This window comes from Bos indicus x Bos taurus, chromosome 2 (assembly GCF_003369695.1).
Source record: "Bos indicus x Bos taurus breed Angus x Brahman F1 hybrid chromosome 2, Bos_hybrid_MaternalHap_v2.0, whole genome shotgun sequence".
In the NCBI taxonomy this organism is placed as follows: domain Eukaryota; kingdom Metazoa; phylum Chordata; class Mammalia; order Artiodactyla; family Bovidae; genus Bos; species Bos indicus x Bos taurus.
In genome coordinates, this window is record NC_040077.1 from 45,545,799 (window position 1) to 45,559,919 (window position 14,121).

The 14,121-nt window shown below is 39.8% G+C and overlaps 1 long non-coding RNA gene across 1 annotated transcript; it reads right to left on the bottom strand.

Moving 5' to 3' along the window:
• Positions 1-233: 233 nt before the first annotated feature.
• On the bottom strand, positions 234-13,279 carry LOC113880885. The gene is made up of 3 exons (XR_003507864.1): positions 13,059-13,279; positions 679-778; positions 234-542 (listed from the first exon to the last, which is right to left on the bottom strand). It is a non-coding gene; the product is annotated as an uncharacterized LOC113880885 (long non-coding RNA).
• Between the last annotated feature and the right edge of the window lie 842 nt (positions 13,280-14,121).

Consider the following 14,121-nt stretch of genomic DNA (forward strand, 5'->3'; position numbering starts at 1 on the left):
TGCACTGCAAGGGCTGTGGTGCCAGCCCCATGATGGAGCCAAAGCAACAACCAGGCCCTCTCCATACTTTCTGGGTGTGAAAAGAATGAGACAGCTGACTTATAAATTTCAAAACTATGTTAGAAAATGAGAAATCTTATAGTATTCTAGGAAAAAATGTACAATTTCTGAGCAACAGAAAGTGATTCATGCCTGACACTGTAAAAAATAAAAAAAGTCATAGTTATCTTTATTATCATTCAATAAGGTTGAATGGTACTTAACAAAAGAGAAGTGTTCACACAAATGAAGAATTTGCACATAGAGGCTTCTACTGGAGTATGGAAACAGCTCCTCCTGTTCCTTGTGGTCAGCAAGGCACTCTAGACATCGGGAGCTCCAGGAAGCTTGGTCAGAGGAGCTAGTACAGGGAGGGAGGCAACTGGCTCGCCAGGATCACAGAGGCAATGACGTGGGAGATTCCAAGTCCCATTTGGCTTCAGTTCAATGTTAAGTCCACAAGAGCAATTCCTGGAGGTCTAGAGCCAGCCCTGGGCACAGTGCTGAAGTGTGAAATATTTGGACATTATGGGAGACTTTGTCAGGAGGCCCCATGTTTTGAATCACTTCCCCCAATTACATGGTTCCCCCCAACCCTGGTTGTACCCATGAACCACTACAGGCTCAAGGACCACTCACCAGTGTGGTGCCGCCCTACTTTTGGTCTGCTTTCTGATTAGTTCTCTTCTTCTGTCACCTCTGGAACTCTTCAGTGTCCTCCTTGGACACTAGACAGTGTCTAGGAGGAAATGGCAAGAGAGAAGGGGATGAATTTGGGTTTCATGAAGATTTGCAGAATATGTATCATCATCCTGCAAGGAGGAAATTTCCTACAGTTATCCGGTGAAAAGCTGGTTTCAGAAACCCTGGAATCTCTCCTACACGGGCAATAGGTAATTGAGAATATAGCAGAGATTAAAGGAAAACCACGAACAAGCCACCATCCTCACAATGGAGGGAGTACGTGTCCAAGTCTCCTTTCTCATTCCATCTTTTGGGAAAGTTATTATATGTGTTTTCTAAGTTTAAAAAGCTGTGTAACCTTATACATGTGAATGATATCCATGCAAATGCATCATAAAATGTAATAAGACAATGCATTATTGGGGTATAAATGCTCTATTTCCAAAAACATGCTAGAAGATGTTTTATGCACACACACACACACACACACACACACACAGAGATGCATGCATGTATGCATTGTATCTACTCCCCAGCCACTAGTAAGAGATTTTCCAAGTCACCTGTTGGGAATTGTGTATTATTCAGGGTGATATTTGTAAGACTGTGCAACTGGAGGCCTTTTGGGTAACTCCACAATTGAATTTTTAGCACAGACCAGTCATTCTAGGAGTTGCTGTGCTTTTCCAGAGTAGACTTAGACATTTTTGAATGGGAAAGCAATTCAACTTCTTGTAGATGCTATATATTCAATTTTCCTTATCTACCTTTTTTGTCTTTTAAAGATATATTTCATACTCCAAATAAAGAGACTTTTTGTCAGAAATTTTCCTTGTAACCTCTTAAAAAATCTACACATTTACAGGTAAATGTAATCCATATGTTTCTGGTTTAGTCTCACCTTCTTCATCAAAATGTTGCCCTCTACAAAGTATTTGATCACCAAAAAGCTATATGAGATTTTTTTTAAAGGCTTTTTTTTTCTTAGTAAAGGGAAACCACAGTTGATCAATAATATAGTTACAAAGTCAGTTACATGAGGACTTATGAAGATATATTGTTTTACTATTTAACTTTAATAACTTAGGCTACAGATATTTGGAAACTCACCAATCACTGTCAGAAAACTGCACATTATTGGTTTTTTTTATTTTCTTCACAAGCTAAAACTCTATTTTTTGTTTATAAGATGTACTTTATCTTCTCATTACAGTGACTTTTCCCCTTAATTTGGTTCCTAGATCTGCACTTAGAATTCATTGCAAATAACTATGTAATATAACTCTCTTACTTCTCACTACATCTGCACATAAATGCTTTATAAAAAGTCCATAAATCTGTAAACCCAAACACACAATTATCATACAAAGTTATTAGACACATAATACGAGGCAATAATTCTCTCTAGATGATGAGCTCCCTAAAAGTAAGAGGAACGTCTTCCCCATTGTGGTATCTGAACGCAGTAGGCCTTCAGTAAATATTCACTGGGGCTTCCCAGGTGGCTCAATGGTAAAGAATCCACCTGCCAATGAAGGAAACACAGGTTCAATCCCTGGTCCAGGAAGATCCACATGCCTCGGAGCAACTTAGCCCATGCGCCACAACTGTGGAGCCTATGTTCCAGAGCACTGGCGCTGCGACTACCGAGCCCATGTGCCGCAACAGGTGAAGCCTGTGGACTTCAGAGCCTGTGCTCTGCAACAAGAGAAGCCACCGCCATGAGAAACCCGTTCTAGAAAGTAGCCCTGCTTGCTGCAACTAGAGAAAAGCCCACGTGCAGCAAGGAGAACCCAGCATGGTCAAAAATAAACAAAAGCAAAATTATAAAAAAACAAGAAGTTTAAATAAATATTTGTTAACCAAAGAAAATGTGATTTAAAAATAACAGTAAGAAATATAGTTACAGAAAGAGTCTGTGGACTTAGACCACAGAGCGATGTCATCTGAGCAAGGAGGAATATGTCAACAGGATATAATAGTACACCAACCCCTACTTTAATCCAGCTTCAAATGGATTAAAGGTACAGGGCTGAGGGCACAAAGGGCTCAGGAATGTTCTCAGTCACACAGCTGTTCCAGCAGGGCCCTTCCCAGCACGTCCTTTAGTTGGGAAGAGGTGCTGGGGGCTAGACTCAGTTACAGGGCTATAAATTCATTTATAGTGCTTCAGAAATAACCATATTTCAGTTTTTTTTTATGTAGAATTATATATATAATGTGTATAATGAAACATGACACTATAATGCAAATATATGTGGTATACATGTTCAGCTATATATACTTTTTACCATACATATAAATTTGTGTAAGTAACATATGTATACATATTTATATGTTACCTAAATTAGATGTTATCTACATAGAGATTTACATTATAAAGGAATACAGTGGAGGCCACCATCATTGTGGTTGATTGATTTCTTTTACATCAAACATTATTGACCCAAAAAATATTTTTTTACAGACTCTTCAAGGAAGCTGGCAATGTTCTCTGATGTCTGAGGCTTGTTCACACTCTTTAACTGTATGTGAATTATCAAAGAATAAAACATGAAATTCCCTCTGGACATTTAGGAAATATGACCTCTCCCTAATTGATCTAATCAAATTTCTAGAATCACAAAAGGATAAAGAAAACTTGTTTGAAGGCTCCATTCCCCATCAAAGATTTTCACTGGATTATTTTTTCAAGCTGCAAAGACTATGAAATGGAGCCCCAAATGGATTCTAAGCCCCAACAGCACTTTCCCACATACTACACATTCCTGACTTCCGAGCAAAAAGTCATAGATCAGAGTTTCAGGCCCACAAATTCCAAGCTTACAAATTCCGCAAAACCCCCATTCACCTTTGTACAAAAACGTTGATTTGTAACGTAGCCATTATGAAGGATATTTAGATGTGTAAGCAATTGTTCAGTTAGGACACCTGATTTACAAATAACCCACACTTGGAACCAGTGCAGTCTTCCCTCTTCAGTGTTCTCTTTTCCTTCATGCTAAAGACCATGGTGATTCTGCCAAAACCAACGCAAAGGACCACCCCCCCACCCACCCACACGCACACGTGCATCAGCCACAGCAATAAACAGGCAACTAGAGCTGTGAGAAAGTTGCAGAGTATGAACTTAGAGAAAAGCAGGAACTGATACACTTTGCTGTGGGGCAAGACATCAAAATGCAAATCACATAAGAATTAAAAATGCTATTAGTCATTCCAACCTTAGTGGATATTAGTTTAATCAGAGCTGCTGCCATTCTTGTTAAAATCAGCTTCCTCTTTCTTTTAGTCTTTCTCATTTCCCAGTCCTACAAGTGCTTTTACAGGAAAGGTAGAGACCAGCAAAAAGTCGTGCTGCAGGTGGGAATAGGGGTGAATAAATCACTGTCAGGTGAGATGTAGGGGTGAGTAAGGAAAGCACAGCACGATTTGCAAGACAGTTGCAAATGATAAAAAATAAAATGTGGAAGACTATCTCAAATGACCTTTATGTATTTTAGAATTTTGACAAAGCCACAGCTGGTAGCAGAAACTGCCTTCATTCTCTGTCTTCTTCCTTTCTTCACTGTTCCACGGCCACCGGATCCCAGAGAGCAATTCTATATAGTCCTTTCACTGCGCTCATAGGACCCCATCCAACACCACATCTTGGCGACTGATACCTCCAGGGATGGTTAATGGGTTTCTGTGTCATATAACCTCAGAGGTGCTTTCTGGAATAGAACCAATTTATGAGTTAAAGACTTCCTATAATAAGCCCACAATGGTTTCAACATGATAACAGAAGCAGGCTTTTTTATTGAGCCGGGAAAAGGAGATGGAACTCTCTACATTTGTTCTTTTTTGGACATCTGTGATATGCCGCCATACATGGAGCCAAGTGCTAGGAAGCACACAAGGGTGGATCAGTTATTTTCTCTGTCCTCAGAGTAATTAAAGTCTTGCTGGGAAGATGAATGTGTAGGTTAATGAAGAAAATTGCATGTTTAAAGGTATTATGGACATTGTTGCAGTATGGTATGAGTGGTGCAAAGAAGCAGGGTCGGTTAAAAATTTGTGGGGTGAAGGAACTATTTCTAATATTCAATGTTCACGGGCACAGAGGGTTCATAGAGCCCAGTGTTATGGCAGTGAGTGACTTGTGGGAGTGGAAGACAGTGCAGTAACAAGAGAAGCAACCTTCCCTTCCTGGCTATGTTTAGGGTCCCAGACTGGATTATATATGGCTTTCCTGGTAGCTCAAATGGTAAAGAATCTGCCTGGAATGCAGGGGACCTGGGTTCAATCCCTGGATCAAGAAGATGCCCTGGAAAAGGGAATGGTTACCCACTCCAGTATTCTTGCCTGGGAAATCCCATAGACAGAGGAGCCTGGCAGGCTACAGTCCGTGGGATTGCAAAGAGTTGGACACGACTGAGCGACTAACGTATAATACATATATATATATATATATATATATATATATATATGCATATAACTGGTCAAGGTATGATGGAAAGGGAAGAGCCAAAGAAGGAAATAATCTAATATCTACTGATACATCAAAAGACTTTAAAAAAAATATTTATTTATGTATTATTTTTGGCTAGGTCTTCTTTGCTGCGTATGGGCTTTCTCTTGGTGCAGTGAGTTGTGGTAGGGGGTGGGTTACTCTTTGTTGCGATACACAGGTTTCTTATTGTGGTAGCTTCTCTTGTTGCAGAGCACAGCTCTAGGGTACATGGGCTTCAGAAGCTGCAGCCCAGAGGGCTGCAGAGGTTGTGAGCATGGACTTAGTTGCTCCATGGGCTCAGAGGTTGTGATGCATGGACTTAGGTGCTCCACAGCATGTGGGATCTTCCTGAACCAGAGATTGAACCCATGTCACCTAAATTGGCAGGCAGATTCTTAACCACTGGACCACCAGGGAAGTCCCAAAGAAAGCTTTTTAAAAATTAATTTTGTTTGATTTTTATGAGGGGGATGAAGGAGTAATTTATAGAGAAATATATATTATATTATATATAAAAATATATTATAAATATAAGGTGAAGAATGATATAGATGCAATTATTCGAAGGATCATAGCCAGCAAAGAAAACATAAAATGATTTCTGATAAAATGTTCAGATAAGTAAATAAAAATAAGTAAATGAAATTAAAAAATAAGTAAATAAAAAGAGTTTAATTGCATGATCTAGCCATGTACTCTTCTCTGATACTCTCTTCCTTTCAAATGAATTAAAATCCATTAAAGAAAGCTGATTTAGTAATTTCTAGAATGTTTTTAGTATATATTTATGTTTATTTTGCTTTTCTAAGAAAAAAGTGATCTAAAATGATGATTTCCACAAGAGAAGAAAAGGACAATACAAATCACATTCACAATCATAATCATTGAATTAACATATATAACTGCATGTAGCCACTTTAAGATGTGAATGTTGAAGATAATATTGAATTAAAATTAATCAAAGAGGCACACTGCATCATACACAACACCTAGACATCATCAGAGGCTAAAAGAATGTCTTGGAATATTTTCTTCTCTCAATTAAGAATAAAAATTAAATTGTTCCAAATTCACTTTATATAGTGTGGGATATCAATAATATGTCCATAATATATCTGTGATGAAAATATCATTTGAGTGTTCCTGGGCATATGCAACTATTTAAAAATGATTTCAGAAAAATTCCGCTGTCACAATGCTCTTCCCCAGAAGTGGTGGCAGTACCAGTAACCAGGCAGATACCGGCTTTTCTGGTTGTGAAGACAGCAAAGAATGTTGACAGAAAGCACCACCCCATGATTCATGTGTCAGAACAAGGCTTAAATCACTCTTCAGTAGAAGAATTTCCAAGGTTATTCCTTCCCACAAGCTTTGTATGTAAGATATTCTGCTATCCTCATGGTTACCAAAAGGGGAGAAAAAAGCCATACTTCAGATTTCAACTGCTTTGCTGTTGAATCTCAAGCACACAGCGGCTTTCACCTCAGCAATGTCTTCTGGATTGTTTCAGTTTTTTCACTGGATCCTGGATATGACTTGTCTTTTAAAACAATGAAAAAAATATCACAAACAACAACAACATGTATTCTTATACACACATAATAATAAAAGCTAGATTTTCGCATCTCGCTACATTGTTTAAATTATCCAAGGAGCTGGGCAGCAGGGAAATCACCCCCAAAAAAGATGACCTGAGAAAAAATAGTAAGAGCAAATGAATGATTTCTTGAGTTGGGTTGTTGGTACCAGCAAACCATGTGAATGGTCCCCAACAACTCCAGTAAAAAGGACTATTTTTAGTTTTGGGTTAATGGGAAATATTAATCTCCGGGAGAGAAAAGCATGTAGGTTATATGTTTCATTGGTTATATCAATTCTTTTTTCTCAAAGAAAACATTGAAAAGTACAGCAAACAAAGCAAAACCAAAAGACTGACAATGACATCAATATCCCTTGTCCCTGCTTATCTGGGCTTCCCTGATAGCTCAGTTGGTAAAGAATTCCCCTGCAAGGCAGGAGACCTGGGTTCGATCCCTGGCTGGGAAGATCCCCTGGAGAAGGGAAAGGCTACCCACTCCAGTATTCTGTCCTAGAGAATTGCATGGACTGTATAGTCCATGGGGTTACAAAGAGTTGGACACGACTGAGTGACTTTCACTTCCACTGCTTATCTAAATGAATCTGTCTCTTTAGTGTTAGAGTCAGCTGAGGTCTCATTATCCTTTAGAGGTCTCATTATCCTTTAGAGGTCTCATTATCCTATGAGATGGATGTTTTCAGCAAAGTTCTGTCCTATGCCAGCCAGGAAACAACAACAGAACAGAATAAACACAGGAAATTCAGGGCTTTTATTGTGTTCTCAGTATGTGTACTAGTCACTGTGTAAGATTCAAAGATGGATGTAACTGAATCCTTGTTCCCAGTGGACAATACAGGTTAATAAAGAAGCAAAACAGTTTATTTTACCCTTTACTGTCGTTTAATTTCCTCTTTGGTGATTGCACAGGGGAATTAAATAAGAGTTTGAAGAAGAAGGAATTAATATCTATTTGAAAAAAAAAAAACGAAAACGGAAATTGTCTTCTAGAAGCTGACCTTTAAGGTGTAGGAAGGGCAGGATTTGAATAGGTGGCAAGCGAAGGGGAGCTGATTATGAAGAGATCAGAGCACCAGTGAAGGCATGTAAGTGGGCATTTGGGTCGTAATGAGTTTAGAGCTGGTGTTTCAGAGGATATAGACTGCAGGTCAGAGAAAAGTAGCAGATAAATGAGCAGGGTCATTCCACCAAGGCTTTGAAATGCTAGTTTAATAATGCATTTTGATCTGTGGATAATTGAAAGTCATTAAATGTATTTCTAAAGAGTAGTGATTGAGCTTCCTAAAATGTGGCCCTGACCATGCCGTGTCTCAAATACAAGAAGCATTGTACAGAGTGAGTGCAAAGTGGAGGTTTAAGAGGAGGCTGAGTCCTTGGGCTTCAGATGGACCACTGTGCTAACGATATCATCTCTTTAATCTTCAGTAGGGCTGCCCTGCACCATTTCTTTTCTCAACCTCCCACCCCACCCCCAGCCAGCACTCCTGTGCAAGGCATGCAGGCCAGTCCCGCTCCAGCGTTAATCCGTATTCCACTAGGAATATTTCATAAACAGTGTATTTCCCATGCATCAGCTCTGTATCCCTGAGTATGTAGAAAAAAGAAGCAGGAAATGATCAGCCTGAGATTGGGAGAATGCTTTCTGGCTAGTACAGTGGTTAACCCCACAGGAATGTCACCTGCCTTTTATTTTTGGGCCACTTCCTTCTTCATGAAGTTTCAACCTCTGGCCCAGACAACTCTGTGTAAATTCCTGGTGCTTCTTAGTGTTGGCAGGATGCACATGAAATGAACTCCAGCTGAGGGAATGCCGTGGCAGGTTGTGTATGGGAGACCATCACAGGTATAAGAGATAACCTAAAGGCTAAACAGGTAATGGTGATAGTGCACATTTTGATGGGGACAGTATCACCTCCAAATGGCAAAGATTGGCTCTTGGGGAGTAAAAGCATCTAACTTGTGTTATACAGTACACAAACAGATATCTGGTATATCTATGGTGGCTCAGCTGGTAAAGGATCCGCCTGTAATGCGGGAGACATGGGTTCAATCCTTGGGTTGGGAAGATTCCCTGGAGAAAGGGAAAGCTACCCACTCCAGTATTCTGGCCTGGAGAATTCCATGGACTATATAGGCCATAGGGTTGCAAAGAGTCAGAGATGACCGAGCGACTTTCACTATGGTATTAAATTGTCATAGGGGATATTTTATTCACTTACTAATTTATTGGAGGAAACATGGCTTCAAAGTCTGCTTTGAAACATGCTTCAAAGACCAATCACTTTAAAAAAAAGACCAATGACTTATAGAAAAAGGCTGAAACATTGTCATGGGGGTATAGGAGCCTCAACCTTGTCTCTGTGTGTTCACAGGGAAGGTAGAGAGAGAGTGAAGGAAACCTGTGAGAAATCCCTACCTTGACAAGGCAGAGCTGTTTGAATACCTTGCACTCTGACAAGGCTGATGTAGGTATTCAGAAAGTTGATGGCAAAATATGACATTCCTAGGTCTTGCCAGGCTGCAGAGAGAGATTGCTGAGTGGCTGTTGGGGCGGAAGCAGGCTCTCCTACTGAAGAGTATACCTTTCTCTTTCTTTTTTTCTTTTTAGACTTATTTTTAATTGGAGGATAATTGCTTCGCAATATTGTGTTGGTTTCTGCCATATACCAAAATGAATCAGCCATCAGTTCAGTTCAGTTCAGTCATTCAGTCATGTCTGACTCTTTGAGACCCCATGAACCGCAGCATACCAGGCCTCCCTGTCCATCACCAACTCCAGGAGTCCACCCAAACGCATGTCTATTGAGTCGGTGATACCATCCGACCATCTAATCCTCTGTCGTCCCCTTCTCCTCCTGCCCTCAATCTTTTCCAGCATCATGGTCTTTTCAGATGAGTCAGCTCTTCACATCAGGTGGCTAAAGTATTGGAGTTTCAGCTTCAGCATCAGCCCTTCCAATGAACACCCAGGACTGATCTCCTTTAGGATGGACTGGTTGGATCTCCTTGCAGTCCAAGGGACTCTCAAGAGTCTTCTCTAACACCACAGTTCAAAAGCATCAATTCTTCGACACTCAACTTTCTTTATAGTCCAACTCTCACATCCATACACAACTACTGGAAAAACCACAGTAGCTTTGACTAGACAGACCTTTGTTGACAAAGCTATGTCTCTGCTTTTTAATATGCTGTCTAGGTTGGTCTTAACTTTCCTTCCAAGGAGTAAGCGTCTTTTAATTCCATGGCTGCAATCACCATCTGCAGTGATTTTGGAGCCCAGAAAAATAAAATCAGCCACTGTTTCCCCATCTTTTTGCCATGAAGTGATGGGACCAGATGCCATGATCTTTGTTTTCTGAATGCTGAGTTTTAAGCCAACTTTTTCACTCTCCACTTTCACTTTCATCAAGAGGCTCCTTATTTCTTCTTCACTTTCTGCCATAAGGGTGATGTCACCTGCATATCTAAGGTTATTGATATTTCTCCCAGCACTCTTGATTCCAGCTTGTGCTTCATCCAGCCCAGCATTTTGCATGATGTACTCAGCATACAAGTTAAATAAGCACAGTGACAATATACAGCCTTGACATACTCCTTTTCCTATTTGGAACCAGTCTGTTGTTCCATGTCCAGTTCTAACTGTTGCTTCCTGACCTGCATATAGGTTTCTCAAGAGGCAGGTCAGGTGGTCTGGTATTCCCATCTCTTTTAAAGCAGAAATAGATATTTTTCTGGAACTCTCTTACTTTTTGGATGAGCCAGTAGATGTTAGCAATTTGATCTCTGGTTCCTCTGCCTTTTCTAAAACCAGCATGAACATCTGGAAGTTCACAGTTCATATATTGCTGAAGCCTGGCTTGGAGAATTTTGAGCATTATTTTACTAGCGTGTGAGATGAGTGCAATTGTGCGGTAGTTTGAGCATTCTTTGGCATTGCCTTTCTTTGGGATTGGAATGAAAACTGACCTTTTCCAGTCCTGTGGCCACTGCTGAGTTTTCCAAATCCGCTGGCATATTGAGTGCAGCACTTTCACAGCATCATGTTTTAGGATTTGGAATAGCTCAACTGGAATTCCATCACCTCCACTAGCTTTGTTCGTAGTGATCCTTCCTAAGGGCCCACTTGACTTCGCATTCCAGGATGTCTGGTTCTAGGCGAGTGATCACACCATCATGATTATCTGGGTTGTAAAGATCTTTTTTGCACAGTTCTTCTGTGTATTCTTGCCACTCTTCTTAATATCTTCTGCTTCTGTTAGGTCCATACCATTTCTGCATAAGTATTCTTATGTCCCCTCCTTCTGGAACCTCCCTCCCAACTCCCACCCCCCACCCTATCTCACCCCTCTAGATTGTAACAAAGACTTTTGGACACTGGTAGAAGGAAAGGGTGAGGCAAATTGAGAGAGTAGCATTGAATCATATATATTACCATATGTAAAATAGATTGCCAATGGGAATTTGCTATTTAACACAAGGAGCTCAAACCAGGAGTATACCTTTAACTTGCAAATGGGGGTTTTCCAGGGCCTGCAATATAGCTCAGGCTTGTAGGAACATGGCTGGGCTTCCCACTGTTGCTCCACTCTTGGGACTGATGTGCATGAAAAGCTTAGCCTTAAATGCTGGCTTTCCAAAACCTGCAAGCTTCTGCCTTCTCAGGAGATAGGGAGATACTCTGAAGGAAGTGCTTCAGCTATACTGGGCTTCCTTTAAGCCAGTGGACTGGAATAGAAGGACTCCATGGTAACCAAATTCTGGCTAGAGTGATCACATCTTCTCTTCTTTGTGACTGAGGGACAAACAGATGCAGAGAACCAGCGGAGGTCTGGGGCCATCCATGACATCAGACAGGGAGTCTTCTGTGTTTCTATCAGAGTTTCTATGTAATTGCTTTTTCCACCCACAAACAGCTGGAGTCTTGCCCGGTATCTGAGACTTGGAAGGGGCTGGGAAAATGAACAGAACCAGAGGAGGAGGAGGAAAGAGGTGGCCCTGCAAGCAAGGCATACAATGTGAAGGAAGATAGAGGAGAGCGGAAAAGGGGAGCATATGAGGGTTAGACTCCAGAAAAGGAAGGCAGGTTATCAAGAACGTTTGAGCTCAGGAGAAAGAAAATATGAAGAAAATTGTTCCAAAGACTAATTGGCTAGATACTTAATTTTCTCTAATTATGTTGTATGAGAAAATTATGCATATTTATACTTGCCAAGACTGTGTATCTCATCCAAACATGCAAACACATGTATCTGTCATCTTATTATACATGTGTGGGATATTTGGGTATATAATTTTCCAATTTGATAATGATTTAATGAAGTTCTTCTTGCAAGGTACCTTCCTTTGAATTCCTTTTTTTTGTTCCTGTATGTCAAGCAGAAATTGAGAGGAGACTTCCAAAAATGGAAATGCATCAAGGGAGGCAATAAGAACTTGATGAGGCTGTCACCCTTTAGATCTTTAAGGGATTTCTCATGAAGGGTGAATAACACTCAATATAATTACTTGCTAAAGGATTAGGATATATTCTTTTAATTATAAGTTTATACAGGTAAATGTTTATGGGCTTGCACGGACAAGCCTCCAGAGAGGTAAAGAAGGTTTGCGTCTCGTGGTAGGAGAAACAGGTCCACAAAAGGAAGTAATATTGTTATCTCACGTCATTTACTGTGGAATCAGCTTTGGAATTTATGTTCATGCCATTTATGGTTAAAAAAGGAGACTCAATTTGCATGTCTAATATGTGCTTAGGTTCATATCCAGTTAAAGCCAACTAAACTCACACACCCATGTCATTCTGACAAGACTGAGGTGCAAATGAAGCTAAGAATTCTCTTAAGTTGTTCATACCAGTATTATACTGAATGCCTGCAAACCGTAGTAGATGGACAGAGGTTTTTACTGTATTAAATCAAGAGAGAAAACATCTCAATTTTCCATATTTTTGATGTGTTTTAAACCTAAATGGTCCATGGCATATTTACTACATTGGTAAAACAGAATTCAGCCCAATGTGTTTCAGAAGGGAAAAGTTTCCCAGGAGGGAACCTTTTAATTACATACAAGACTGCCAATACGGCATGGAGAAAAAGAATTCTTAGTCATAAATCAAACATGCCCCATTGAAATTGCATGCTTAAAAAATAGCTTCCATCTTTATAAGAAAAAAATCACTACACCCAAATACTGCAAGCTATTGTCCCAACTCCCTCCATCCACCCCACTTAGTGGGGAAGAGCCTACCTGTCATCAATGCATTTCTCTCCACAATTCTTTGTAGTTTTGTAAAAGACACTTCCAGAAACCAAGCTCATCCCTGAGAGTAGAGGTGCTCCAGCGTTGGCGTGTTGATTCTTCCCTCCAAGCGTATATGAACCCAGGAATGAGATTTCTGTGCATGAGCTGTGTCTTACAGCTTGTGTTTCCAAATATGCTTTTATTTGGTTGGTTGGTAGTCCTGAGTTCACGACTCTGCTCTATATAACATAAGTGGAAGAATGCCATAGTGTCATACCGAAATTCAGATTCTAAATGAATATTTAGACAGAACAAAACTGAAAAACGTGAGACAAACATGCCTGGTCCAGGCTCAATGAATGCACTCTGTCATTTCCTTTCAAACATTCCTAAAAATTTTTTTGCAGTTAAGACCCTTTGTTCACAACAATTCCTCCAACCTCTTTTATTTTATGAAAGAGCACAGGTTAGAAGAGGTGAGTAAATGCCAAGACTTGTTTTCTTGCTGAGTTTTCTCTTTTGTTGTTTCAAGAATTTGAGGTGGTTTTGTTGTTTTCTCTTTTCAAAATCTACATAATACAAACTTTTCTAATTGCAGGAGTTGGCTTTGATGTCATGTAATGAGCCATTCCTTAGGAAGTACAAAGTAGAAATAACATGAATAGTTAGGCTGCAATTATTAAGTCATCTTTCACCATAAAACCCAATATATGGTGAAATGAAAGTCATCTCTATGCAGTGAGAGAAATTAAGATCTTAAAAACAAACAAACAAAAAAGATCCTCCCACATGTGAAATTGTAGTATTTGTGGCTTTAAGTGGTCACTCATTTCTCAAGAAAAAAAATTTTTTTTGATGAAAAAAAAAAATTTTCCACATAGAAATATATACATGAGTAAGGATTTCTTTTCTAGAAAATTTTAGTTTTGAAATTATATCACCAGTAGCCATTGGCTTTCTTTTAATTGGTCATGCGTTTGCCCCTCCCTAAAGAAAAACAAAAGGGCTTCCCAGGTGGTGCTAGTGGTAAAGAACCTGCCTGCAGTGCAGGAGACATAAGAGATGCCAG